This window comes from Cyprinus carpio, unplaced genomic scaffold, assembly GCF_018340385.1.
Source record: "Cyprinus carpio isolate SPL01 unplaced genomic scaffold, ASM1834038v1 S000006747, whole genome shotgun sequence".
In the NCBI taxonomy this organism is placed as follows: Eukaryota; Metazoa; Chordata; class Actinopteri; order Cypriniformes; family Cyprinidae; genus Cyprinus; species Cyprinus carpio.
In genome coordinates this window covers 351495-376571 of record NW_024879346.1, presented here as the reverse complement: position 1 = coordinate 376571, position 25077 = coordinate 351495, and the positions used below count along the sequence as shown (strand labels likewise).

The window sequence follows — 25077 nt, the reverse complement described above, 5'->3', positions numbered from 1 at the left end:
ACAGCTAAGTATAACAGCTGCAATACAGAGTTCAGAAGGCACGGTAGCTTGCTGATGAAGGCCTAGGAACTGACACACAATCCAGTCCTTTACACAAGGATTTATATACTAACCGCATTAATCAGTTTTAGTATGAGTACTACTGGTGACTTTAGCATTAGTATTCAAGTATCATGTCCTATGCTCAGGGACAGCTCAGTAACGCAAGATTTTCTTCTTGAACCATGATGCAAAGTGTCTTCAGAAGTCTTTTGTGACCTATTTCAAAGGCTAAAGTACAATGCCATTCTTGGGAGAAGGATGTGCTGTTTTTTTTGTCTGGTCCTGAAACTGAAGGACCCCATGTTGAGAGACATGACAAAAGCACAGCACCCCTTTAGACAGAGAGGCTCATGGGCCATGCCAAAACTCCCGTCTCAGTGCTCGAAAAGTAGCAACACACATACTGAACCAGTGACGAGCGTAATGGCCATTGCAGTGACTGTAATGTAATGTGAAGTGTGTATTTATTTTCATTTGCACATAACAAATTCTTGCAGAGAGACTTGTTTCTTGTTAAAATTGTATATATAATCGTTGTAATTAGTTTGTAATGTAACAGGCATAATGGATTAACTATTTTAAGATTAGTAAAAGGTTGAACTCAGATTTGGGGGCTAAAAAACAACCCAACAACCCTGTATGATAACAAAACAAACGATAACATAACCATTTTATTAGAATTTAATTAGATTATGAAGTATTTCCTCAGGTATAAATCTTGATAGTTCTTTTGTATCTTGATAGCTGGATATCCAGGCTTGAATGGGCTTCTAAAAAACATCTGTTGTGTAACTCCTCCATCTACTGGACAAGCTTGCATTAGTATCCCTAAATGTGCAGGAAACATGGCCAATCCGAAAAGTCCTCACAGTAGGTTTGCTCGGCTCTCCTAAATCGGAAGGCTGTTTTTGTTATTAATGTATTTATTTTCAATTAACCTCGTAGCTATGTTAAAAAAAAAAAAAAAAAAAAAAGACAGTTCAGTCTATCAAAATGGGGAAATTTGGCATCCGGGTGTCCCGTGCATGAAATACTACGCTTTACCTGGAGGTGGCGCTGTTTGTGAACAAGAGAGAAGCCTTCAGGATTTAATATAAAATATGATTGTATAATATAATATACAAAAAAAAAAAAAAAAAAAAATACGCACCTATAGCCTAGTCGTTCAGGGAGGCACCTACTGTCACCCAGCGGTTATGTGTAAAAACTGTACCATAGTCTAACCATGGTTTATGCCAAATCATAATTCTACTTCAATTATAAGACGCGCACACTCCCCTTGCAGGTGAATTCTTTTATTTACCAACGGTTTCGGCACAACGCCTTTGTCAAGGTAACAATGCAAAACAATAAAATATTAATCTTTTATTTTCTTGGCATATTATTAGAAGCTTATCGTTTCTGTATGTGTTACATGTCTATGTGGTGGCTACAGTTTACTACGGCGAGTATTTGACGTAAAAAAACAAAACAAACTGACAGTCAACCATACCGCTCACGTCTGTGTCATTATTTGTTCTACTCCGTCCTTACAAGTATGTGGGAGGGCAAGTCCAGACTGGAACTATGGGTGTGACAAAAAAAATAGTCGTTGCTTGTCATGAAGAGTTAAATGAAGAGGGACAAACAAGACGTTATTTTGAGTACACAGAAGACCGCTTCCGCTCTGCTGCCTCGCTTCGGATCCAGTGGCTCTGTGTGTGCACGGACTCGACCCGAATCGCTCGGATTTAAGACACGATCAAGGATCTGTCATGAAAAGACGAGAAAGGGATCTAAAATAAGGTATATGACATATGTGCATCATAGCCTATTCAAGTGTTCAGATTTCACGTTGGTTTGTTTACACGCTGCGCTACAGACGCGACGCGACGCGACAAACTGAAGCGCTCCTGTTAAAAGAAACGCATTCGCGAGCTTGCAGTGTAGAGCCGTTCGTGGATGAGAACTGAACTGACTCGTTTGTTACAAATGTAAAGCATAACGTAGGTTATATTTTTTAACCCTTTAACTAAGTAGTCAACAACAAACACTTGAAGCAACACTTTGGGAATGTGTTAAGAGATATCTATCTATCTATCTAACTATCTAGTCTGTCTGTCTGTCTGTCCTGTCTGTCTTTCTGTCTGTCTAAAGCAGCTTATCTCTATTTCAGTGATGTTAGAAACAAGTTAGAAACAAGTTAGACACTGTATGTATTTATATATTTAATGTAGCCTAATTCTTTTTGTCTGTTCTGTTGTTCTTTCTTTAGGCCTGTCATTTTCTGTATCTTTCTTTCTTTCAAAATCCAGCATAATGATGCGTAAGTTCAGTTCGGAGGGTGCGTTGTTGGACCTCCTGCCCTGGGAAGATACGGACAGGACCTCGGAGGAAGGGCCAGATGGAGCCTCGGCATCCTATCCTTGCACCCCAGATGCAAAGTCGGGGAGTGCTGGAAAGGGGGAGCTCAAGAGAGATCACAGCATAAGTATGGAAAATCTGGTGGACTTGGAGAAGGACTCTGGTTTACTGAAAGTGACGAATCTTAATGAGAGCTTTAAAGCGTACAGTGACAGCCAGCTCACTGGCAATGCTAAAGGCAGCTGTGAGAGTGTGGGAAAGTGTGAAGCCCAGCACCACTCCCCGTCATCCGCAATGAAATCCGGCCATATGCATGTCTCCCCAAAACCTCCCCATTATCACCGACAGCAAGCTCGGGCCAAACTGACAGCTGCTAAATTACACCTTAAAAGTTTGTTTGGACAGGTAAGTTTGGAGATTTTCTTTAGAGTGTAGTTAATGTTTATAAAACAATCCTTAAAATTAATTGCACATTGCAGCTCACATATTGACAATTTGAATTTCATCAGGACTGAAGTTTTTTTATTTTATAGCAATTTTAATATAGCATTTTTGAATGTGTTTTTAACAACAAACACTACCGTTTAAATGTTTGCGGTGTATAATTGTTTTTAACATTTTTGTCTCAAGCTCACCAAGGCTGCATTTATCTGATCAAAAATACAGTAAAACAGTAATATTGTGAAATATTATTACAATTTTAAATAACTGCTTTCTATTTTTATGCATTTTAAAATGTAATTTGTTCCTGCTGAATTTTTGGCATCATTACTCATGTCTTCAGTAGCACATGATTTCTTATTATAAAACATTTCTTAACAGTTGTGCTGCTTCACATTTTTTGTGGAAACATTGACACGTTTAAAAAAAATAAAAAAAATTACTTTTGAGTAATAAAAGTCGAAAGACCGCATAGTATAAATCTTTTATAACCCATTTTGATTATTTTACAGAAATCTTTAGACTTCAAATTTTGAACAGCAGTGTATTTAAATGGTGTTTGGTAAAACAACCAAAAAAAACATATATATTTTAACATTTTATCATAGAATATATTTATATTTAAAAAAATCAAAAATGTTAACAACAACGGTTAGCCTACCGTAGTGGTAAGTCCATTACAGCTATATTTATAAGTAACTTAGGATGGAAAATATGGCATAGCGTGCGCGAACCCACTGATTCATGTATCCTTGTCCCAATATTCCCAATACTGAGGGCCCAAGACGATCACAAACGCTTTTATATGTCAGACAGCTGGATAGTAATTACCTCATTTACGTCTGAGACTTTGGAAAAACAATGGGTACTTTAAACCTTTACGAAAACCGATAAATAGCAGATCATGGAAGCATGTATTCCTCTGCTGATTGGCAGAACAGTTCCTTTAATGGTCTAAACGTTCTCAACTGGCCCTTGGCCACCGAGACACTCCTTTATTGTTGAGCGTTTGTACGTACAAGATGTTCTTCACATAAATCCGGAGCCTCAGGGCTTCAGCTCCAGAGACGCAGCACTGCTTATTCAGAATTCAGCCAAGTGTAACGAAGTCCACAAGACATGAATGCAGTTGTATTACAGAAGTAGTCAAGCTCACTTTTAATCAGTTTTATTCCCTTGAGATCAATGTTGCCTCTTGTCGCAAACAGTAAACGGTCGAAGCCGGCTCTGAAAGGGGGAACTGTGCAATGGTGTTTGTATGATGGAATCACACATTGATGCAAATGTGTGTGTTTTTTTTTAAATCTACAATATTGTGGCAAAGTATCCGAAGAGATACTGTGGAGCAAGAATGTTAATTCGTTGGAAATATTTTGGCATCTGATAGATCCGGCTTTGTGTGAATGCTTTCTCCCGGACGCAACAACCTTCACGACATAGTTAAGTCATGGCACATTTGTGTAAATGATACTTCCCATTAAAGTCTTGAATCATGTCAGATCATCTTGGACAGTGATTATGCAGTGTTAATCACATAGAACCTATTTTCTTCCACACAAGGGTTCACCACAGTCCCTCACATTCGAATTTGATCACGTGCGGAGCACAGGAGAGAACATAACCAGGTAAAAAATCAAACACCTCACAGCAAACACTGCAAGCCACACTATTATCTCCAGATTCAATCTCTGTTTCCACTTTTTGGCCTATTCTCTGTCTGCCGCTCGTTGCCCCTTCCCAGCCCTTTAATTTGGCCCGCTGTTATTGATTCCACAGCAGTTTATTGTGGCATATCTTTGTCACGTAGTCCCTCCTCTCATCCTCTTTTTGTTTTTTTGCAGCGCTAAAGAGAGGCGTGTCTCGAATGCCTTTCCTCAGGCAGTGGAGTGAGGTTGGGTCACAGCAGAGCCTCAACTCATCAGGAAGGACATGGAAAGTTGGGGCCAAGTCCCTTGATGGCATTGCTGAAAGCAGAGGTGAGCGCTTAGTCGTTTCGGTTTTTAAACGCGTGAGTCGGCCAGGCCAGCTGGTCAAAGGGACTGCTTGTGAGACACGCCACAGCACATCACATGGGGTCGTGCTAAAGCAAAGCTAGTGGTTGTTCTTCTAACGTTGACCTGGAAAAGCTGAGTTTGGAAATGAGAGATTTTTGGTGGCCCCGACTGCCCATCCATGCTTGAAATGTTGTTTTAATGAAAAATAAATCTGTGCAGAAAGGACCATATCTGCCTAATATCCATACTGTATCATGTAGCATTATTATACACTTACAGTTCAAAAGTATGGGAGGGGGCGTTTTGAAAAAAAAGGTATATTTTTATTCAGCAAGTATGGCATTTTTTTTAAACTGATCAAAAATGACAGGAAAGACAAATATAATGTTTTTCAAATAAATGCTGTTCTTTTGAAACTGTCTATTTATCATGCATTGATAATAAGAAATGTTTCATGAGTCAGCAAATTATTCATATACATCATGTGACACTGAAGACTGGAGCAATGATGCTGAAATTCAGCTTTTGCATCAGATTAATAAAATACATTTAAATGAAATTCAAATAGAAAACTATTGTTTTGAATGGTAATGCTATTTCACACTAGATTTTACTGTGCTTTAGATCAAATAAATGCACCTGTAGTGTAGTCAGCTGTGGGTGTGTTCGAGTAATAATTCTGTGGTTCAGTAAGTGAAACCCATCTGTTTACCATCATTGAAACACCCTTGAAAACTGCTTCCTCTAAACATTGAGGAACCATGTAGCTTCAGGCACGAGTTATCCGGAGAATTCCCAAACAACAATGAAACGATATGAAGAAGCCAGATTAACATAATAATGAGCTTTTTCCCTTTTTTCTTCTCCCCGAGAGGAGGTGAAGCGGCAGAATGTGTTTATTGCACAGATTAAACCCACCATTTTCAGAAGGAAATGTGAGTGGGAGCTCGTTCTGTGAAAGGTTTTGTCGCATGACCCCAGGCTTTTGTGACGGGTGGAGCTTGTCAGGAGATAAAAAGAGTCAACCATGAGGTCTGTAGATATGATTCGAGTCCCTTGAGTGGGAAGATTCATTGTCCACCAGGCAAAAATTGCTGGTTGGATTCTCAGAAAAGTAAAAGTTTAGTACTTACTGTATAATAGTTTAGGGGCACTAACAATTAGTTGGCCTTAGAAAAGCACCACCTGATAATTATTGCCTGACCTCGAATGTGAGAGATGTGAAATACAGTACATGACAAAACTTCTGTCTAAACACACATAACTTCTAAGAAAGTCCGTTTATTATTAGTGCAGCTTGTGGTGTGTAAAACAGGGGACTAACAGCGGCTACGGTGTACGCTTCGATCCCTGACGTCATGGTTTGTTTAATTTCCAGTGATTTTGCAGTTGTTAGTTATTATTAATAGGATTTTAATGATTCAACAGCATCTCGTCATTTCCATCTCTCAGACAGCTGTTGTACAGTCTGCAGTTTACAGCCGAGACTGGTTGCTCAGAGTATAAATATGGAGTGAGGATCCATTTGTCTGAGCGTTCAGTCCATTCTGTGTCACTGCTGTTTTGGAAACTATACTCTACACACCTACATAATTAGGTGCTTTCCTTGAATAGTTAATGTTTAAGAACGAAATAAAGACATAAACCACAAACCACAAGATTCAGAATATAGCGAATTGCTATTTACCACATGAATTTTCCACATTACAAAACATTTCTTAAAGCAACATAGCAACATTCTTAAAAGTGCGACACCCCGATAAGTAAACCTACCTTGGATTATTTCAATCTACAGCGTGATGGGGAAATACATAAGTGCAATTTTTACAAAAATTATAGTATTGACTGATTGCCTCACACCATTCAACCCTTGTAAATTTTAGGGGTTGATCAAAACAAATACTTCTATGAATTTTATGGAAAATGTTTTCTCAATAACTATAAACTGACCTTTTTTAAGCTTTAGACATTATTTTAAAATGCATTAAAAAAAAACCACAAGCCAATACCATAATTTATTTTCATATTTTAAAAACTACATTTTTAACATTTCAAGTGTCAATATTTTTTGGTGCCATATTTGTTTAATAGCCTGCAACAGAAGCTAAGTAGGTGGGTTATACAGCATTGATTTCAACATTTTGAATCTTTTGTGAAAATGTGTTGGTGGGTGTGTGTTGGTGTCTGGCCTGGTTTGAAGTGGTAGGGAACAGCTAGTATGTTATGTAACTCCAGAGGCTCTGCCCCCCCGTCCTGCTTTCATTTTCTCTCTTCAGAGTGTTGCCAACTCGGTAGTTTAAGGGTTTTGAGAAAAATCAGAGGGAAGGAAGGTATGTGGTGATGAGATAAACCCTCAAGATATCTGATGTACAAAGCTTTTTCTGGGGGTTAATGAGTCGTTAAAATATAAGAATGCCTGTGTGATATATATAAAGAGGTGGGGTGCATGCAGAACATTGCTTGTGAATGCGCTCATCTCAACGCTACCCCCATCCATTGGGTAACCAGAGATAGCAGTTTTTTTTCCCCCCACTAAGTTCATTAAGATTCTTTCTCTTCTCACACCTAGTCCTTCAGTAGGGAGTCACAGTTGTTTGAGGCTTCCTAGCGATCCGAGTTACAGTGTAGGAAACCATGCAGTTTCTAACATCGGACCTTGAAGTCAGTACAGACAGTCGTCCAAACAAATTCAAGCCCTGCAGAGACGCGACAAAAATTATCACTTGAGACTTACATCCAGCCGGGGTGCTACCCAGAGTAGAGCTGAAGTCCTCCAACGATTTGGCTTGTATGTTTGTCTGGTTCTACAAGCAAATTTGAAAAATATTACCTCTCCACAAATGTACACAAGCTGCTTTATTTCTTCTCATTCAAAAAAATAAATAAATGGGGATTGGGGCTGCCAGAACATCTGACAACTTAATTATGATATTTGCTAAATATTCAGTAATGCCACAGAAATTGATAAACTTAGGACTTTATACATTTTGGTCTTTATTCATCACAAATTCTATCATATGAATGAACTTATATAGCACATTATTGGATTGTTAAAATAATAATAGTAATTACATAAAAAAAAAAATGTAATTATGTTTTTGGTCATTTTTGCCGCTGCTAGTCCACAAACTAAAAAAGCAAAAGTAAATGTTTTTGTTTTGATCCAATTTCCTCACAACAAATCATGTCATAAAGACTACAGGAAGACTTAAAGAAATATAAAACATTTTTGAATATATATAAATGAATTTTAAAAAAAAAAAACATTTTTGGGTCATTTTTAGAGCTTGATAGTTCCAGTGCGTATTATAAAAGCAAAAATAAATGTTGGTTCTTATCCCTCACACTCAATCTGTCATATGACTTCCAGAAGACCTTAGAGAAAAAACACAACTTTGTATTTGTTTTTTTTTGTTGTTGTTGTTGTTTTTGGAGCTTGATAGTCCCCAGTTGCGGATTACATTCATGGATCCTTTCCCACATCAAATCTTTCATATGACTTACAGAACGACTTATATACTAGAAACAGTTTTTATAGATAAAAAAAATATATAATAAATTTTATTTCAAATGCATTTCTTTATTCATTCATGTATTTTTTTTGTTTACATTATTTCATATCGTGGAGCTTGATGAGTCCTTGTGGGCCTATTATAAAATCGCAAAGGTCGCAATTTCTCACACAGAGAATCTCATCAGTAGACTTAAAATAATATTGTCTAATTTGGTGTATAATTAGTATATAATTATTCAAGTTAGATGGTGGTGGGTGCGAGCAATATTTTTCACACTTGATATTCCCAAGTGCATTTCCTCAAAACAAATCTGTACAATATGACTTTAGAAGTCTTAAATATATAAGATTTTTGTAATACTGAATAAGTAACTCAACATTGTTTTGCCTTTGGGAGATCTTGCACAGTCAGATCCATATTGTCCTGTTATAAAAAGCAAAAGATCATTTTAGATGATCCTTCAGTATTATAAGTTTTGTGTGTCGAAGATTTGTCAACTAATGAATTTCGTCTTTCTCTAGCGCACTTTTAGGTGAAAACTGGACAGTAAGACGAGGAGGAACGAGACCCTAGAGCTCCTCAAAGGCCCCCCTCTCACACTTACATCATCACATGCCCAGAGGCGCACTATACAGCCTCCTGGAAATGGACAGTTACCACCAACGCTTCCCTCCAGTCAGAGATCTACGTCACACTACTGAGGGATTACATATTAGAACAAGAACGGGAATGAAAACGAACAGACATCATGCCCTGGACAGCGGAGACCGCAAATGTGTCGTCTATGATGAAAAAAAAAATAAATTTTTCTGAAACTAACTGAAGAACGTTTTAGTGAAAAAAAAGGGAAAGCAGACGAGCAGGGATGATGCGATGTCTTGAACTTGAATGGCATAGGGTCTAAAGATAACAGTGCAATGGGGAAGAAAAAAGTGCTGACATTTGGCCTGTTGACAAGTCAACGCAAGGGAAAACACGTCTGGCAAGAATGGGCTGTTCAGTGAAAGGCTGGAGCACTCATTAGGGTGACTTCAGGGTCAGACCATTCTTTGACTTCAACTGTATGTGTAGTTCCGAAGGTAGCAGCACTAATGACTCATTCCTCAAATTTCTTTCCAATAAATAATTCTATATTAATCCTTAATACACATTCAAACAAAATCTCAAGCTCTCAAAAGACACCCCCTCAAAATTGAAATAGCACTGTTATCTATATAAACGCAATATGACACACAAGTACTTTAAATAAAAGTTGACCAAAGACTTCCCTTGTAAGATGCTTGACAGACGGCCAGATTGGAGTTTAAAATGTTTTGAGGGACATATTAAACCCTGTGCCTTAGCATATTGTGATTTTATGATCACCAGATGCATATTAAAGCTGTGTACTCGTGTGACTATACACATTGAATCAAAGGTCTTTCACAGAGTTTGGCCCATTTTTTTAAATCATCACACATACATAAGTACTACTCTGTAGAGGCGTGTTGCAGGGAAAATGTAACACCAGTGACAGGAATATAAAATGCAGATCACCCTGAACGGGATCCTGCTTTGAGCAAACTGGCTTGACACCCAGACACTAATACCATCCCAGTAAGCACAAATACATTTCAAGGCATCAGTTTAAAGAGCAAATGACATGTATTAGCACTTAGCACTGTATTCTTATTATTGAACAACTGAAGAACATTTTAAAAAGAGCGCAGATCACAAAAATGTCAACTTGAACATCATCTGAGAGGGAACATTTTGAAATGTATATTCCAGATGAACGCACAGATTAAAAAAAAAAAAATTGTGATGTTTGTATTTTAGTGTTGTTGATGATGTCAGCTGGGACTTTTACAGACGGTACATGACTTATTTACTGTAGACACTGTACTAATGTCCTTGGTCAAATGTTTTCCAAGGGTTAAATCTGTGTTGTGAGTATAATTATAAAGGATTTCCTTAAGGGATTCATTGACATTTTATGTGATTGCTGTACAAGAATGAGCATCAGTTTGACTGTCAAAGTCTTATGTTGTTTGAGAGCACGAAATAAATGAAATCGAACAGAAACCAAAAAATGTTCCACCGTTTAATTAAATTTCACACAAAAAATTCTTCGTCCTTTTGCATTGACCATGTTTTTGTAAAAAACCATTATAAAACATCATAAAAATGTGATTTATCAAAGCAAAAGCCATAAAATGAATAGGTGAAACATTTATAAACAGGACTGATAAAAAAAAAAAAAAAAGTTACAAATAGCTGCTGATGTTTTTTTCAGTAAAGGTCTTTTTTCACTTTTGTGGTTTAATAAAAATCCGTAAAAATTTATTTTTCTCCATTTATTATTCTCCATTTCTTTGCGATGTCCCAACAAGTTCATTCTCTTCTTAAAGGGGTCATCGGAGGCACATGCACTTTGTTTTTGAAACTGAAATGTGTGTTGGCAGTGTGTGTACACAACCACCCTATAATGATAAAAAATCCGACCCAGTGGTCGGCAGAGCTCATTTGGCATTTAAAGGAAAATGTCTACAAAAAACGCTTGCTCTGAAAAGACCTGTTTTGGCAGGGTAAAAAAGACTGCTGTTTTTACACTTCCATTAGAGAAGTTTTGTTAACCAAACTATGTTACAGACTTTTCATTAAGACCCTAAAGAATCATATCAGCTTGTTGGAAAATGGGCTCCGCTGACCCCTTTAACATTTTCTGTCACCAGGGCCGTGTGCTGCGATACTCTTGTTTGCTGTCGGACCCACTGGACCATACAGTGACTCTCCCCCGGCCAACCATCGTCCAGGACCATTCCACCTCTCCCGTCCGCCCCTCTCCATCGCAGCCACGCTCCACCTCCCCTCCTCCAGTCCTTTCTCTGTTCTGTGACACTATTTTGGCCTGTCTGCGCGCTCTTGCTTTGTTCCCTTCTGCGTTCCAAGGCTGGTTATGGAGGCCTGGTTCCTGTACATGATCTTTTCTTTGGGGTGGTAAGTGTCGGAAAGAACACACAACCTGGCCTGAGGATGTGTCTGGAAAAGAAGATGAAATACAATGAAAACTGGAGAGAAAGAAGCACCATTGAGCAGCAGAGAAGATCAGTTCAAGTGAATTAAGTACAAGGCCAAGGCTGAGAAGAGAAGAGAAGTAAAAAAAAAGTAAAAAGTGAAAGTGACGTGACATACAGCCAAGTATGTCGACCCATACTCAGAATTCGTGCTCTGCATTTAACCCGTCTAAAAGTGCACACACACAGTTGAAACACACACCCCGAGAGCAGTGGCAGCCATTTATGCTGTGGCGCCTGGGGAGCAGTTGGGGGCTCGGTGCCTGGCTCAAGGGCCCCTCAGTTGTGGTAGTGCCGGCCTGAGACTCAAACCAACAACCTTAGGGTTAAGAGTCAAACTCTCTAACCACTAGGCCCACAACTTCCCCAAAAATCAAACTTGTATCAGAAAAAAAAGAAAAGATAAAGTAGGACACATGCACATACTGTATTTCCTATCATAACTTGGCCTGCACAGAACATACACACTTCAGTGACATTTTTTTGCACTGTTTGTAAAAGAAAATATACGCAAAATAACAGTTAAAATGACAAGTGTTAAACTTATCTGAGGATACTAGACTTTTAGTTGCAGCTGAAAGCATTAGCATATTAAACTAAATATTGAATAAGCCAGGTTTTAAATGATTTATTTTGGTGAACTGAAAACACATTACAAAAAAGAGCTTAAGAATCAATGTTTACAAATCAACTTAAGTGCAAAAAATGAACGTTGTGTTTTCCAACACTTAATTGCCTATTTAAGTGCAATTACATGAAAATGCTTTATAGTGTACATTTATTCAATTATATTAAATGCAATTATCTGAACTTTGAGTGCATTTTTGATCCAGGATATAAGTAAATCTTTATATGTCATTTCATTGAAATATGTTTAAAGTGTACTGCTGAATGCAGTGACAAACATTTATGGTAAATTAAAAGATTAATTTAACGTCATTTCTACAGAAACTTGGGTATGTAGATAAATATATTTTTTATAACATATTTGTAATGAAACTGCAATTTGGTACAGTTAAAATATATTAGAACTTAAATCTAAGATCGAATAACAAAGTAATGTTAAAATCATAAAATCATAAAATACTTGTCGTGCTTTAATAAGCTAATCAACACATCAAAATAAGTCTTTTTTTTAAAGCATGACAAAAGATTATTAAATAAATCACGATATAAAATATACTTTAAATTTAAATTATTACAAAGTATATTTTTTTATTGTACTTAAGTGTGTTTAGAAATATAGTCATGAAAGTGTAATCTCTTTAAGGGCACTTAAGCTACCTTTTATTTCATTATATATCATACTATCTGCAAGCAAAACTACATTAAAAAATATACTTTTAAGCTCTGAAAACAAGCATGATAGTATGGGACAAATTAATGCAGCAAGTTTGTATATCTCTGGGTTAATGGTTTGCTCAAATCCTAACCCTCAGCATGAGCTATAAATAAAAAGTGATACTTGGCGTAGCAAACCTCATTATAAACAAGTTCAGCAGAAATCGGCGGTGCTTTTCTGTGGAATTCTGTAGGGCGTTGATTCTGTGGAGCCCTTGTCATTACCTCGTCTCTCAATCCCTGGTGTTTTCTTCAGTATACCACTTCCAGTTCACATGTAAACAATACTGACTCTCACAAAGGTTATGTGAGAAAAAGGCCGACCTTTCTGAAGTGTGTTTGTGTTCCTCTGCATCTGCCCTTGTCTCACACACTCTCTCACAGAACTCTGCTTTCAGCCCCGAGGAAGCACCACAGGACAGCTACTAATGGTTTACAACTGTGGTTTCCTGAGGACCATCGTAACGCTGCACATTGTGCCGTGGTAAATGGTTGACTGCGGTTCAAATGGTGCATTACCTGGAAGCTTCAAGGGGTTTTGCTCTTCCGCCAATAAACTGCCTGAGTTCTCGGCTGTTGATAGGGCGACTGTAGAGGTTGCTCCTGGCAACCAGACCCTGATGGCTACAGGATATGAGGAAATGGACAAACAACAGCAATAGAGGAACAAGGAGAGTGAAAACGGAGAAATAAATGAAAAAATGACAGAAATGGAACAATAAAAAAATAAATGTGACAGAAAAAAAGGAACAAATAAAAAATAAAACGTAATTAAACATAACTGCCAACGCAAATTTAAAACTCACCACTGTATGAAAATAAATTCCAGTGAAAGAGGACAAAGGAAATGATTGTGTAATGTGACAGAGGATTTTTAATCTCACGACAGATTAAAATCTAGTATGGTGTAATGATGCAACTTAACGTCTGGTTTTCTTTTGGACATCAGAGTTGCAGTCAAATGCAATGGCTGATATTTCAGGACTTTAAATATCAAAGCAAGTGGCAAGCGTTTCTCAGAACCATTTATTCTGAGCCATTTTGTGACAGACTGACAGAATTGGCATTTCAGTGAACACATGTAGTTCAGACAAGAGTTTAGTTCATCTTGTTAACTACAGTATAAAATCATTTAAAAAGATAGAAAGAACTCAATATATTCAGCAAGAAACTTTATATTGTTTCAAAAGTGGCAGTTAACTTATAATGTTAAATATTTTCTATTTTAAAAAACAAATGCTGTTGTTTTGAACCAGACAAAATCTGGACTTAAAAATGAATCCAAGGTCCTAAGGAGCTCCTGACCATTAAGTGTAGAATCTAAAGCTGATGATACACTGAGCAACTTATGTTCTGTTACAGTAATCTGTTATATGACAAATGAATTCATTGACAAGTGATTAAATAATACCACCTATCAGTTTTTCAGTGGCAACTTTTATTACTTGCTGGTCAGGACAGAGGATTTTTTGACAGTTGAGGGTTAACGCTATAGCAAATTGATCTGTAAAAACTCTATTCTATTATCTAAAACACTCCTGACTGAAAAGGGTGTGGAAAAGACCAAAAAGAGATTCCAGTTTAATTACAAATGTGTAATATTATCAAATACTTTTACAGGCATCATTCATCATTCATACACTCACAAGGCAGAAAGCAAAAATCAGAACGTTTTAGTTCAGTCAAACAATGAAAAAAAAGTTCAATAGAAATAGAATTCTACAGAATCTTCACACCATCCTTCTGAAGATTCTTCAAAATTCTCCTTGTGAGTTCCACATAAAATTAACAAAAGTGTGAGTAAAGAATGACATCAGTTTTTACGTTTGGATGAACTCTATTTTTAAAAGAATAGTTTACCCAAAAATAAACAATTTCTGAAAATTTACTCAGCCTCAGGCCATCTAAGATATAGATGAGTTTGTTTCTTCATCAGAACAGATTTGGAGAAATTCAGCATTACATCACTTGCTCTGCAGTGAATGGGTGCCGTCAGAATGAGAGTCCAAACAGCTGATTAAAACATGAATACTATGAAATACCATGAAGAGAGGACTCGTATTTTTAGCCGAATGCAACAGTTTGAAGGTAAAAAACATCTTGATGGATTTCAGCTTTAACTTCACAAGATGTTAATTGATGGACTGGAGATGTGTTGATTATTGTGATGTTTTTTTCAACTGTTTGGACTCTCTCATTCTGACGGCACCCATTCACTGCAAGAGAATCCATTGGTGAGCGAGTGATGTAATGCTAATTTCCTCCAAATCTGTTTCCCATGAAGAAACAAATTAATTTACATCTTGGATGGCCTGAAGCTGAGTAAATTTTCAGCCAATTTTCATTTCTGGGTGAGCTACTCCTTTTTATTGGAATCTAGCTAAGATGTTTAAGACAATGAAGTTAAAGACTGAGGGTCAATGAAAGCTGAGCCTAGATCTATTTAGAGAACTAGCGTGGAACGAGAGAATGAGATAAAGAGAGAAAGCATGTGGTTAAAAGGAAACAAAAGTTGAAACGCATCAAATAAAGTGAGGGGTTCGACAACAAAATGAGCGTGTCATAATTGGGGAAGTCAATGCATAAAACGAGCATGTCATAATCAGAGATGAAAGGAGGAGAAGAAGAAAGAGAGAGGAGAGGAGGAGAAATGTTTAGCGCTTCTCCAAAAGAAAGTGGTCAAGGCTGCTTACGTGTTAGAAGAATAAACAGACAGTGTATCTGAGCTGTATGCAGTACACAGTGACACACTAATGATGCACTAATGAGCTGAATTCACATTCCTGCAGCCAAGTCGACCATGCACTCATCTAACACAGGAAGTGGCTCTTAGTGAACATGAGCGACCTATGTGTCTCTTCGCTTTCATTCCCACAAAGCAAATGCTCTCAGCCTCCAAAATAAGCCCCAGATGGAAAAAGCGAAGAGGAGGCAATGTAAATATTTGCAAGCAAAGTGCTGGATTTAGACTGAAGAATGCTGTAACTGGCTGTGAGGTGTGGCTGAGGTGTACCTGGTGCGTTTTGCCCTGCAGCTGTCGCTGAGCTGGGAGGAGGGGGTCCCGGGGGCCGCGGAGGGCCGGAGCGGGGCCCGGCTGGGGGAGGATCCCACACTGAGCGAACGGGATTGCGGAGATGACGGAAGCAGACGGGGAGAGTGGGGGGGACCCGCGGGGTGAATGAACGGCCAGGGGAGAGCCCTCTGCTCCTGCCGAACCCACTGCGGAAGAGAGGAAGTGGAATCAAAAAGATTTATGAATTATGATTCCTCTTACCGATTCCTCAACAGTTCCACTTATGATCCTTTTAGTACTTTTAAGGAAAAGAAAGTGAAAGGAAGTTGATCTGTTGGTAAGCCCGCCCCCCTTAGTTACTGCTGGAACATCCAGGATTCATGTACCGCAGGGTAAGATTAAATTAATTTACATTTAACCAGTTTAATATGGAGAGGCACTGAAATGTAAACCTTCGTTTATGTGTTTTTGACCTACACTGTACATGACGTGAGAACAGTTCGCTATTAAGGTTTTTACGTTAGCATGGATTTAGCCAGAGACACGTTGCTGAAGCACAAGATGACATAAACGTTCTGCTTGAGCAGATGAAAATTGTAACTTAATGAGAGTATGACAACCAGAAAATGAACTTTTTCGTCATTGGAATTGGGGTTGAACGCTTAGTGACAGTCTTATTTGGGTTTAGGAAATGGTTTAAATAAATTCCATTGGCCATCCTCTCAGGATACCTGGAATCTGTGTTATAAGTACCCCATGCACATCGTTTTTCCATTTTCGTAGCATAAACACCATCACACCGATGAAAGCTTCGGATCTTCTAATGTTTCTCTATGGCACTGAAACCTAAAGATGTCCGAGTGTCCGGTCTCCGTGCAGCTGATACTCAACTGCCATTGGCTCATCTGCGACCGAGGGGAGGGGCTTACCGATAGGTCAATTCCAATGCCTCACTATAAATAACTGGCTCATTACAGTCATTAGTTCAGAAATTAGACTACACTGGTTGTGCTGTATGTTTTTGATTCATAGCTGATGCTGAGTCATTTGTTCAATTGGACTACACTGGTGAAATTATAATTCCCTAAACAGAACTCGAACAACCAGACCTCATGGTTTGTGCTGTACATTTTTGAATCTCTAAAAAGAGTTTGTTCAGGAATCACACTATATTGATTGTCTTGTATGTTTTCGATCGGCTAAATGTAACTGGCTCATAAAAGTCATTTGTTACACTATATGTTTCTGATTCAGAACTGGTTCATAACAGTCATTCGTTCATGAGTCAGACTACACTAGTCATATGTTTTAAAATCATTGAAAAAAGGATTCATTACAATCATTTGTTCGACATTCAGACTTCATTGGTTGTACCGTAAGCCGCTGAATCACTAAAAAGAACCACCTCGTAATAGTCATTTGTTCAGGAATCTGATTACACTAGTTTTTTCTGTTTTTAACTCACCAAAAAAATTTTTAGAATCACTTGTTAGACAATCAAACTACATCAACTGTCCTATCTGCTAACCGCCTCATAATAGTCATTTGTTCAGGAATCTGAATCACTTCCACATGAAACATTAAAATGCCATTCCAGTCCAGTATTTGAAAGAATGACACCGGCTCTGAATAAGAACAGATTTTTTGTTCCACCTTGTTACCTGTGTACTTGGTGACTGGATTGTGAGGCCTCTAAAGTAACTGATGGACCAAATCAAAACACTTAATAAATAAAGGGAGGCCTGTTTCCAGCTGAAACTATTTATTACAGTGGCTGGATGATGTCCGTCTTCAGCTAGTTGGTGTTAATGTCTGCTACTAGGGTCTGTATTGTGCCAACTGGTTAAATATACGACAGTGAGCCTATGAGTAACCCACCTTCTCTTTCCATCAGTGAATACGGTTTGATCTCTCCCTCTGGCTTTTTGGGGGGAACTTTTTCTCAATTGGACCGCTTTAAAAAAAAAAAAGAGCATTGTGGTCAGAAAGAGCCAATGGAAACAACCGGGTTGAGGATAAGTCTAGAGTTCAGCAAGCAGTTAAACAGCACACACACTGCACTCTTCACAGATATTTATATCCATGGGCATAATGCATATATCGATTATCATTCCACTGCACTTTGGGGAAAACATATAGCACTTATCTATAATTGGATTTTAAAGGGGAAACAGCAAGGGATCTTGTAGGGGAGTGAGTTGCTGGGACTGACTGATGTGGGCAGAGGTTATGGGGTTCTGTCTGCAGAGGAAGAGTCTGTATTGAGTGGATTTGAGGATACAATAAGGGAGTGATAAGTAAGGTGGAAGCTGGGTCACTGTGGGGTTGGGGAGGGGAACAATAGATATTCAATGTCCTTACAAAAATCCGTACATCCCCTGATCCGTCAAAGGGGTGGGAGGTGTTCCTTGATAGATTTCATGAGACAAAAGCACTTGAACAATAAGTGTTTTGAGTTGTTTGTATGTTGATAGCTACCAGTGTAGTGTAGCTATCAACTACTGTATAAACAGCCCAGATCAGGCTCGGTGAGTCATTTATACACATGAATAAATGCATTGGAAATGTTTTTGGCAGGTACAAAGATTCCTTTCATAGAAAACACATAACAGGTCATGATTTAGATCAGCAAATACACTTGATTTAAATATAGAAGCACTAAAAATATTAAACAATAAAGGAACCAAAAGAGAGCTATGAGCATTACGGACAAGCACAACAAAGACAGATTTTTCAATTAATTGTGGAATCGTCTAAAATGTCATTTGTTTGCAAGGCAGCAAAATAATATTGTTAAAGTTTTAGAGAAACTACTAGGCTTTGGACTTATTTTCTGTATTAAATTTCAATCTAAAGTTACTCACCAGTTGTCTGATAACTATATACAGAACAAGAATGATAACCTAGCCCTGAGTTATGCAAGTGAACGCGGTGATCCTTATCAAATCTCTGAAAGAAAAAAAAAAAGTTTTTATCTCAAACCGAAGCTATCAAGATGAAAGTTTTTGTGACAATAGCAGTTCTACAGAGACATAGATTAGTTGTACAACTACAGTGTTTATCACCAATATGCAGGGAATAACAACTAAATAATCCCACTGTCATATGATTTAAATAAATATTTTTTTGATTTTTATTAATTACTTCTAAGTATTATTATATACTATTATAGTATAATTCATATTTTCAATTAGCTTATATTTTTAGTTTTATAATTGTTTGTGCTTTTGACATTTTTATATTAATTTATTTTATTATTTATTATTAATTACTATGCACTTATTTTTTATTTATTTATTTTATATTTTATATTAAATTTTAATTCAGTTTTAGTTGCAGTCATTTTTGTACTTCAAAACGACTTCAAAATTTCCTTCAACTTTTACTTTTAAGATTTTCATCTAATATTTATATTTTATTTTGTTTTCAGATTTATTTCAATTAATGAAAAATATGTTTTAGTTAACAATAACAGCAAGGATTAAAATAATGCAAAATACAGTTTCATGGTCAAAAGAAATATTTATGGCCAGTATTTCCTTGTCACTGTCAGGTGTACTTGCAGAAATTTGAGGAAGAAAAGAAAAAGAAAAAGAGGAGGAATTTCAATGCAGTGCCGCCTTGCACGTACTATAATGAGCTGAATGGGAGGTTGACCTGAAAGAACGACTCACTGAACACTGGCACAGATCCAGAACAACATTCCAAACCCACAGAAGAACAGTGATGCAGTCAGGCATTACCTGATCTACTCTGGAAGAATCCACTGACACCACAAAGTTATTCACCTGAGAGGAATGAGTGTGACAGGACAAGAAATTGGACGATTACATCATAACAATCAAGTTTTGCAACGGTCATTCACACACCTAATTCTTTGAGGAAAACACTATTGTATAAAGTCTGTATTGTGTGCAAAAACAAACGCTCACACGTCATGCACATAATCCATATCAGGATTTACACCCAAGACATAACATGTTATTACAGTATCTGATGAAGTCGTTTTCATCAAGTAGTGTAATCTTGTTTGTTTCAAATACAAACTGGATTACAGTTTGCATTTCTGAGAAGGGTAACCGTGTGTTCCTCATAACCAGGTGTGACTCAATTAAATGTAAAGGAACAAGATTTTAAAAATCTCACTGGCCCTCCACGTAACACCAAACATGCTCTGACTGGCCGTGATTGTTTTGCACCATGCAGCACTTTCATTTTAAAAGAGAGATCATACCGAGGCACACTGCTCTTGAGATCATAGTGCTTTTCTAGAAATGACAGGAATTTAGGAGAAGGTCTATCGTACGCCATCTGTTCAGGCTCCACCCGTTTGTGCTGTTCAATCAGAGATTATGATCAGGACAGGAAAACATGAGTCACAAAATACAAACAGGACTCTTTCCTTAGTAGCAAATACGAATGGGTCTTTACACCAACCTCTCAGCTGGAAATCACAAAAATAGATATTTGGAAAAATGTTCCTGCTGCTCTTTTCCACACAAGCCTCAAAAAAAAAAAAAAAAGCAGAAAAGCAGTCCATGCAACTTCTTTGTCTGAGAAATACACAAAATATAAGATACTCAAGATTTAAATGAAGTTATTCAATGGAAATCTGAATAAAACAAGTATTTTAACCAAAATCTTACCCTTCACCATAGTGCTCAAATCTTATTTGCACTTCTGCAAATTCAACCTTGCTGTGTCGCATTCAGCAATGTCGACACACAAAAACAAATGGTCTTGATGGGGCAAGTTTGAAAATGTGAAGTTGCAAATGAGTTTTAATGGTGAAGGGGGAATGATCTGAGAATAAAGAATTACGTTCCAGCTTGTTCAGACTTTCAGGATGAATTATATCGACCACTTTCATGATACTTCTATGATGCTTTTTGTTGCTTGTTTTTATTGCATGGTAAAAAAGCAGCATGATCATTCTTTGAAACATCCCCTTTTGTGCTCCACGCAAGCAAGCAAGAAAAGTGACATGGTTTGGACTGATTTTTCTGTAAACTAGTCCTTTAATAAATCTGTCTGCTGACAGACACTCACTTTGAGCATGAAGTCAAAGAGCTGGAGCCCGTAGCCATGTCTCTGCAATGTCTCTGTCACATAGAAATCCAGCACACACACAATGGCTCGGTCTCCAAATGCGCCCCCCGTTGGTCCTGGATGCAATTACAACATACTTTAAATCACTAATGTGTCAAGATTTAATTACCAACTCAATAATGAGCAAACTCTTACAAGTAAAAACAGCTTCTTGTAGCCAACCTTCAGAAATCCAACAATAACACCCCTCCCGCTGGTAAAGCAAAAGGACAGGAAGAGCGAATCAAACACTTTTATTAACAGCAGAACGAGGATGTGTTTATATGTAATGGAAATGGGAAAACAGGAAGGAGAGAGCCCAGCTGTATTGACATGTAAATAGATTAAATCTGAAGCATAGGCTGAGGGAGGGACAGAGAAAGAGAGCGAACCCGTTCTGTTCTCCATCTTTCAGGAGGTAGAGATGGTGTCTGTTGGCCTGGAGCTTTGCAGCACTGGTTATAGGAGCAGGCAGCTGCTGGGCCTGAGGAGATACACACACACACACACACACACATGACATGATGACAAACTGAAACTGACATCTGCAAGCTCAAAAAGACAGTTATTATCACCTTAGAGGAGGCTTTGCCCAGCTCATCTATAACTGTGCTGATCTGAAGAAGAGGATCTGGTCTGGAGAACAAAAACCAGGTATGTTAGGAATCTCACACACAGATGTCGTCAAATGTGAATTCGCATATATGATTCCAGTTATGCAAGTCATAACGGATGCGTACACATTTACAATGCATAACTGTTTGGATTACAAGCTGGAATCATATATAGCTGTGCTATACATTTTAACAGGTTTTTCAATAGCTCACGCCAATATCAAGAAGGTCAGTGGCTGATATTATGAAATATACATATATAAATGAGAGCAGTTTTTGTCCTGTGTTAATATATTATATTTGGGTGGGACATATTAAATGGCTTATCCTATTTTTATAAATAGCCAATAGGGTGTTGTTACGTCACAGTTGTGAATCATGGCTCTTCCAGGGGGCCCCAGTAAGTAGTTGCATTAATATAATCTTAATTAAAATGTTGATACAAAAAACATGCATCAATGTAGATACAAATTAAATTGACATATACACATATTATTTTATTATTTTAGAGTTTATACATGAGATATCAGCTTACATATTAGGGCCTTTGAATATTGTCTTTGACAAAAAGTGATCCTTGGAGTCAAAAAGACGAGGCTGAATCCAGCTTCTGATTGACACTATCCGTTCCACCTTAAAAAAACAGCTTCTTATTCACTCACAACTAGGGACCGTGCGGCTTTTTTGTGCTTTTTTATGGGATTGTGTTGCTTTTGTGTCTATTTTTAGAATAAAAGAATAATAAACTATTTTGAAATGCAAATAACACTGCTGTATAAGAAAAAATGGACTGTAAAAATATAAAGGCACATAAAAGCGACAGCTTGGATCCAGAAAGTACAGTTTTTAAGGTAGTGCAATTTACAGTATTTACAAATACGCATGCATTTGCATTTTAAAACAATGATGACGATCATCTGGTATACTCATCCATGTTTCATGTTCTGGAGTCCTTGCAGGGCTGTGTGTCATCTGGTGTTGGGTCATCTGAAGTCTTCAGAAGAGGCTGGATCCAAGCTGTAGCTGGCATAATCTCTAGTCAACTCGGGATATTAAAATTTGTAATAACTGTTTGAATTATTTTTTTTTAATGAATGAATAAGAGAAAAATCACACGGTCCCTAAGTATAACTGATGACATGTTCAATAATTAAAAAATACTGTAATTATATTTTATGTGCCTTTATATTTTTAGGCCATTTTTGCTTATATAAAGCAGTGCAATTTGCATTTCAAAATAGTTTATTTATTCTTTTATTCTGAAAATAGACACAAGAGCAACACAATCCCTTAAAAAGCATGAAAAAGAGAAAAAGCAGCACAGTCCCTAGTTGAGAGCGAATAACAAGCAGACTGACGCGGAAGCATCGCGTCTTTTAAGGTGGAACTCAGATGTCAATCAGAAGCTGCGAATAAGAGCTGGATTCAGCCTCGTGTCCAAAAGGTTGGGAAACTTCTAAAGAGCCTCTAATTTAATAAAAAAACAATATGCAGGTTTAAATGGGACTTATCACAGCACTTACATCTTGTCGCTTTTTTTGTTAGTGTGATTGTCCAATAATTTGTAAATCATTTTTGATAAAAGCCTCTGCTAAATGATTAAATGTATCTGTCAATGAAAAAATACTAATTTTGATTTCTTTTTAATGTTGGCAAATTGAATATTCAAAGTTATTTTTGGTGCTTTTTGAAATTCATTTTAAAATTCATAAATAAATATTATTTATGATAGATTTATCGCATGGATAAATAAATCTATCTATGGGAGTAATGGCTTTTCCTTCCATTGCTCAAAAAATATGCAATTCATAACCTGCTTCTGTTAGAAATGCTCCTTCACTTGATTGCTTTAAGAAACTGCTCAAACACATCTTTTCAGTAAAACTATTATTGTTATTTAAATATCATTTATTATTTGTTTGTAATAAGAAAAGTGCATTACAAATAAAATGTATTCTTAAAATATTTGTATTGTATTATTATTATAAAATTTATTTATATTCAATATAATAAATGCATTCATTCAGATTCTTATTATAATCGATCTATCTGCAGCATGGTGAGATTTCTTATTGTGTGATGACAGTGAAGTCTGCGGCTGTCTTGCTGAATCAGCATCGGTCAGATTAAACCCATGGCAGATTAAATCAGACTCATGGCAGATTTGGTTTTTACTCAGAGCAGTATTTGCATACTCTGACGTCAAGCCCTCCATACAGAAACACACTGGGCTTATCATTACAGCAAAAAGATGACAAAGATGACCTGGACCAGATGCAATATCACTCCCAGCACAATGCACGACTGTCAACCACTGTTACAAGACAAAAGCAGTGCATGCTGCACACAGATGCCCCTCATCTCTCTCCCAGCACACATTACCTCCCATGCGCTCTCCGACCTGCACTCAAGTTGTTATCCAGCACTGTAATTCTCTCGGGGAAAAGCGCGTTCACGTCGAAGGGGAAATCCATTGTAAAGACAGACCTGGAATCTTAAGACAATCCTCTACTGATGCTGTTCCTGTCCTCCCATTGTGTCTGTGTCACTCCCTTCCCTCACTAGTGCGCGCTGGAGGAGCGCTAGTGGTCAGCCGTAGTACACCGTGCACGCGCCTGCAGGATTCAATACCGCAAAATATTTTATAGCTTCTAGTTATATTTCTATAACTGTAAACATAAAAATCTTTCATTCAGACAGTGGCAGAAATGTGCGATATTTGCAATATTTGTACTCTTTTATATTTATTTTTATATTTTTCGTATATATATATTTCTGAACTTTTTAAGAACATTTAACTTTATCTCTTATTTAATGATTTCTGTTTTTTTCTCAATAACAACATTTCATGCTGAGCGACTGTGCTTTTGCGATATTACTTAATGAATAATTATTAGTTACATTAATATACTTAAATGCTTCGGTGGTTTGAAAATGGTTTTGTCGTAGCACAAATATCCCATCTCGCAATAAAAAGTGCATGCATAATTTTATTTGAATAAATTATAAAGAAGAAAAGGACATCTGCACAAGATATGCTTGTATTTTCGTGCAGGCAGATATTTCGCTACCCTGCCCGCAGCGTTAGGACCCTGTTAATGTCATTCGCTGCGCGTTTCTTTCAATTCTGCGGATGCTGCACTGCAGTGATCTAGGCAGCGACGATTTACCTTTTATTTATTTATTTATTTAGTATCAATCACCCCCAAACACACAGTTTAGTGCTATATTTTTAAGCTTGCTTAGAAACGCCGACGTGGCCGAGCTTTAACCTCGAATGCGCCATTAGTCCATACATCAACATGCTCAGACGAATATGACTCGATAATATTACCTCCAGTGTTCTGCAGATCATATGTACTTGAAACTGAACTTTGATTTCTTGGGAAAACAAAAGTCAAAGAATGTATCGAAGCTGCAGCAGTCTCTAGGTAAGTACGAGACCACAGCACTTCTGTTTTCCTTCAGAGGTTTACAAAACAGCTTAAAAATGTGTAAAGTAAATAAACTATAATTAAACAAAAACATTCAATTAATATAAAAATATTAAAAATGTATTTAAATAGACTCATAATACATTAACTGTACTAAAAAATGTAACTGAAAACTACGTAATAGTATATGGTCTTT

The 25077-nt window shown here is 37.2% G+C and overlaps 1 pseudogene; it reads right to left on the bottom strand.

The window, feature by feature from the left end:
- Positions 1-19835: 19835 nt before the first annotated feature.
- On the bottom strand, positions 19836-24058 carry LOC122144651 (annotated as a pseudogene).
- Between the last annotated feature and the right edge of the window lie 1019 nt (positions 24059-25077).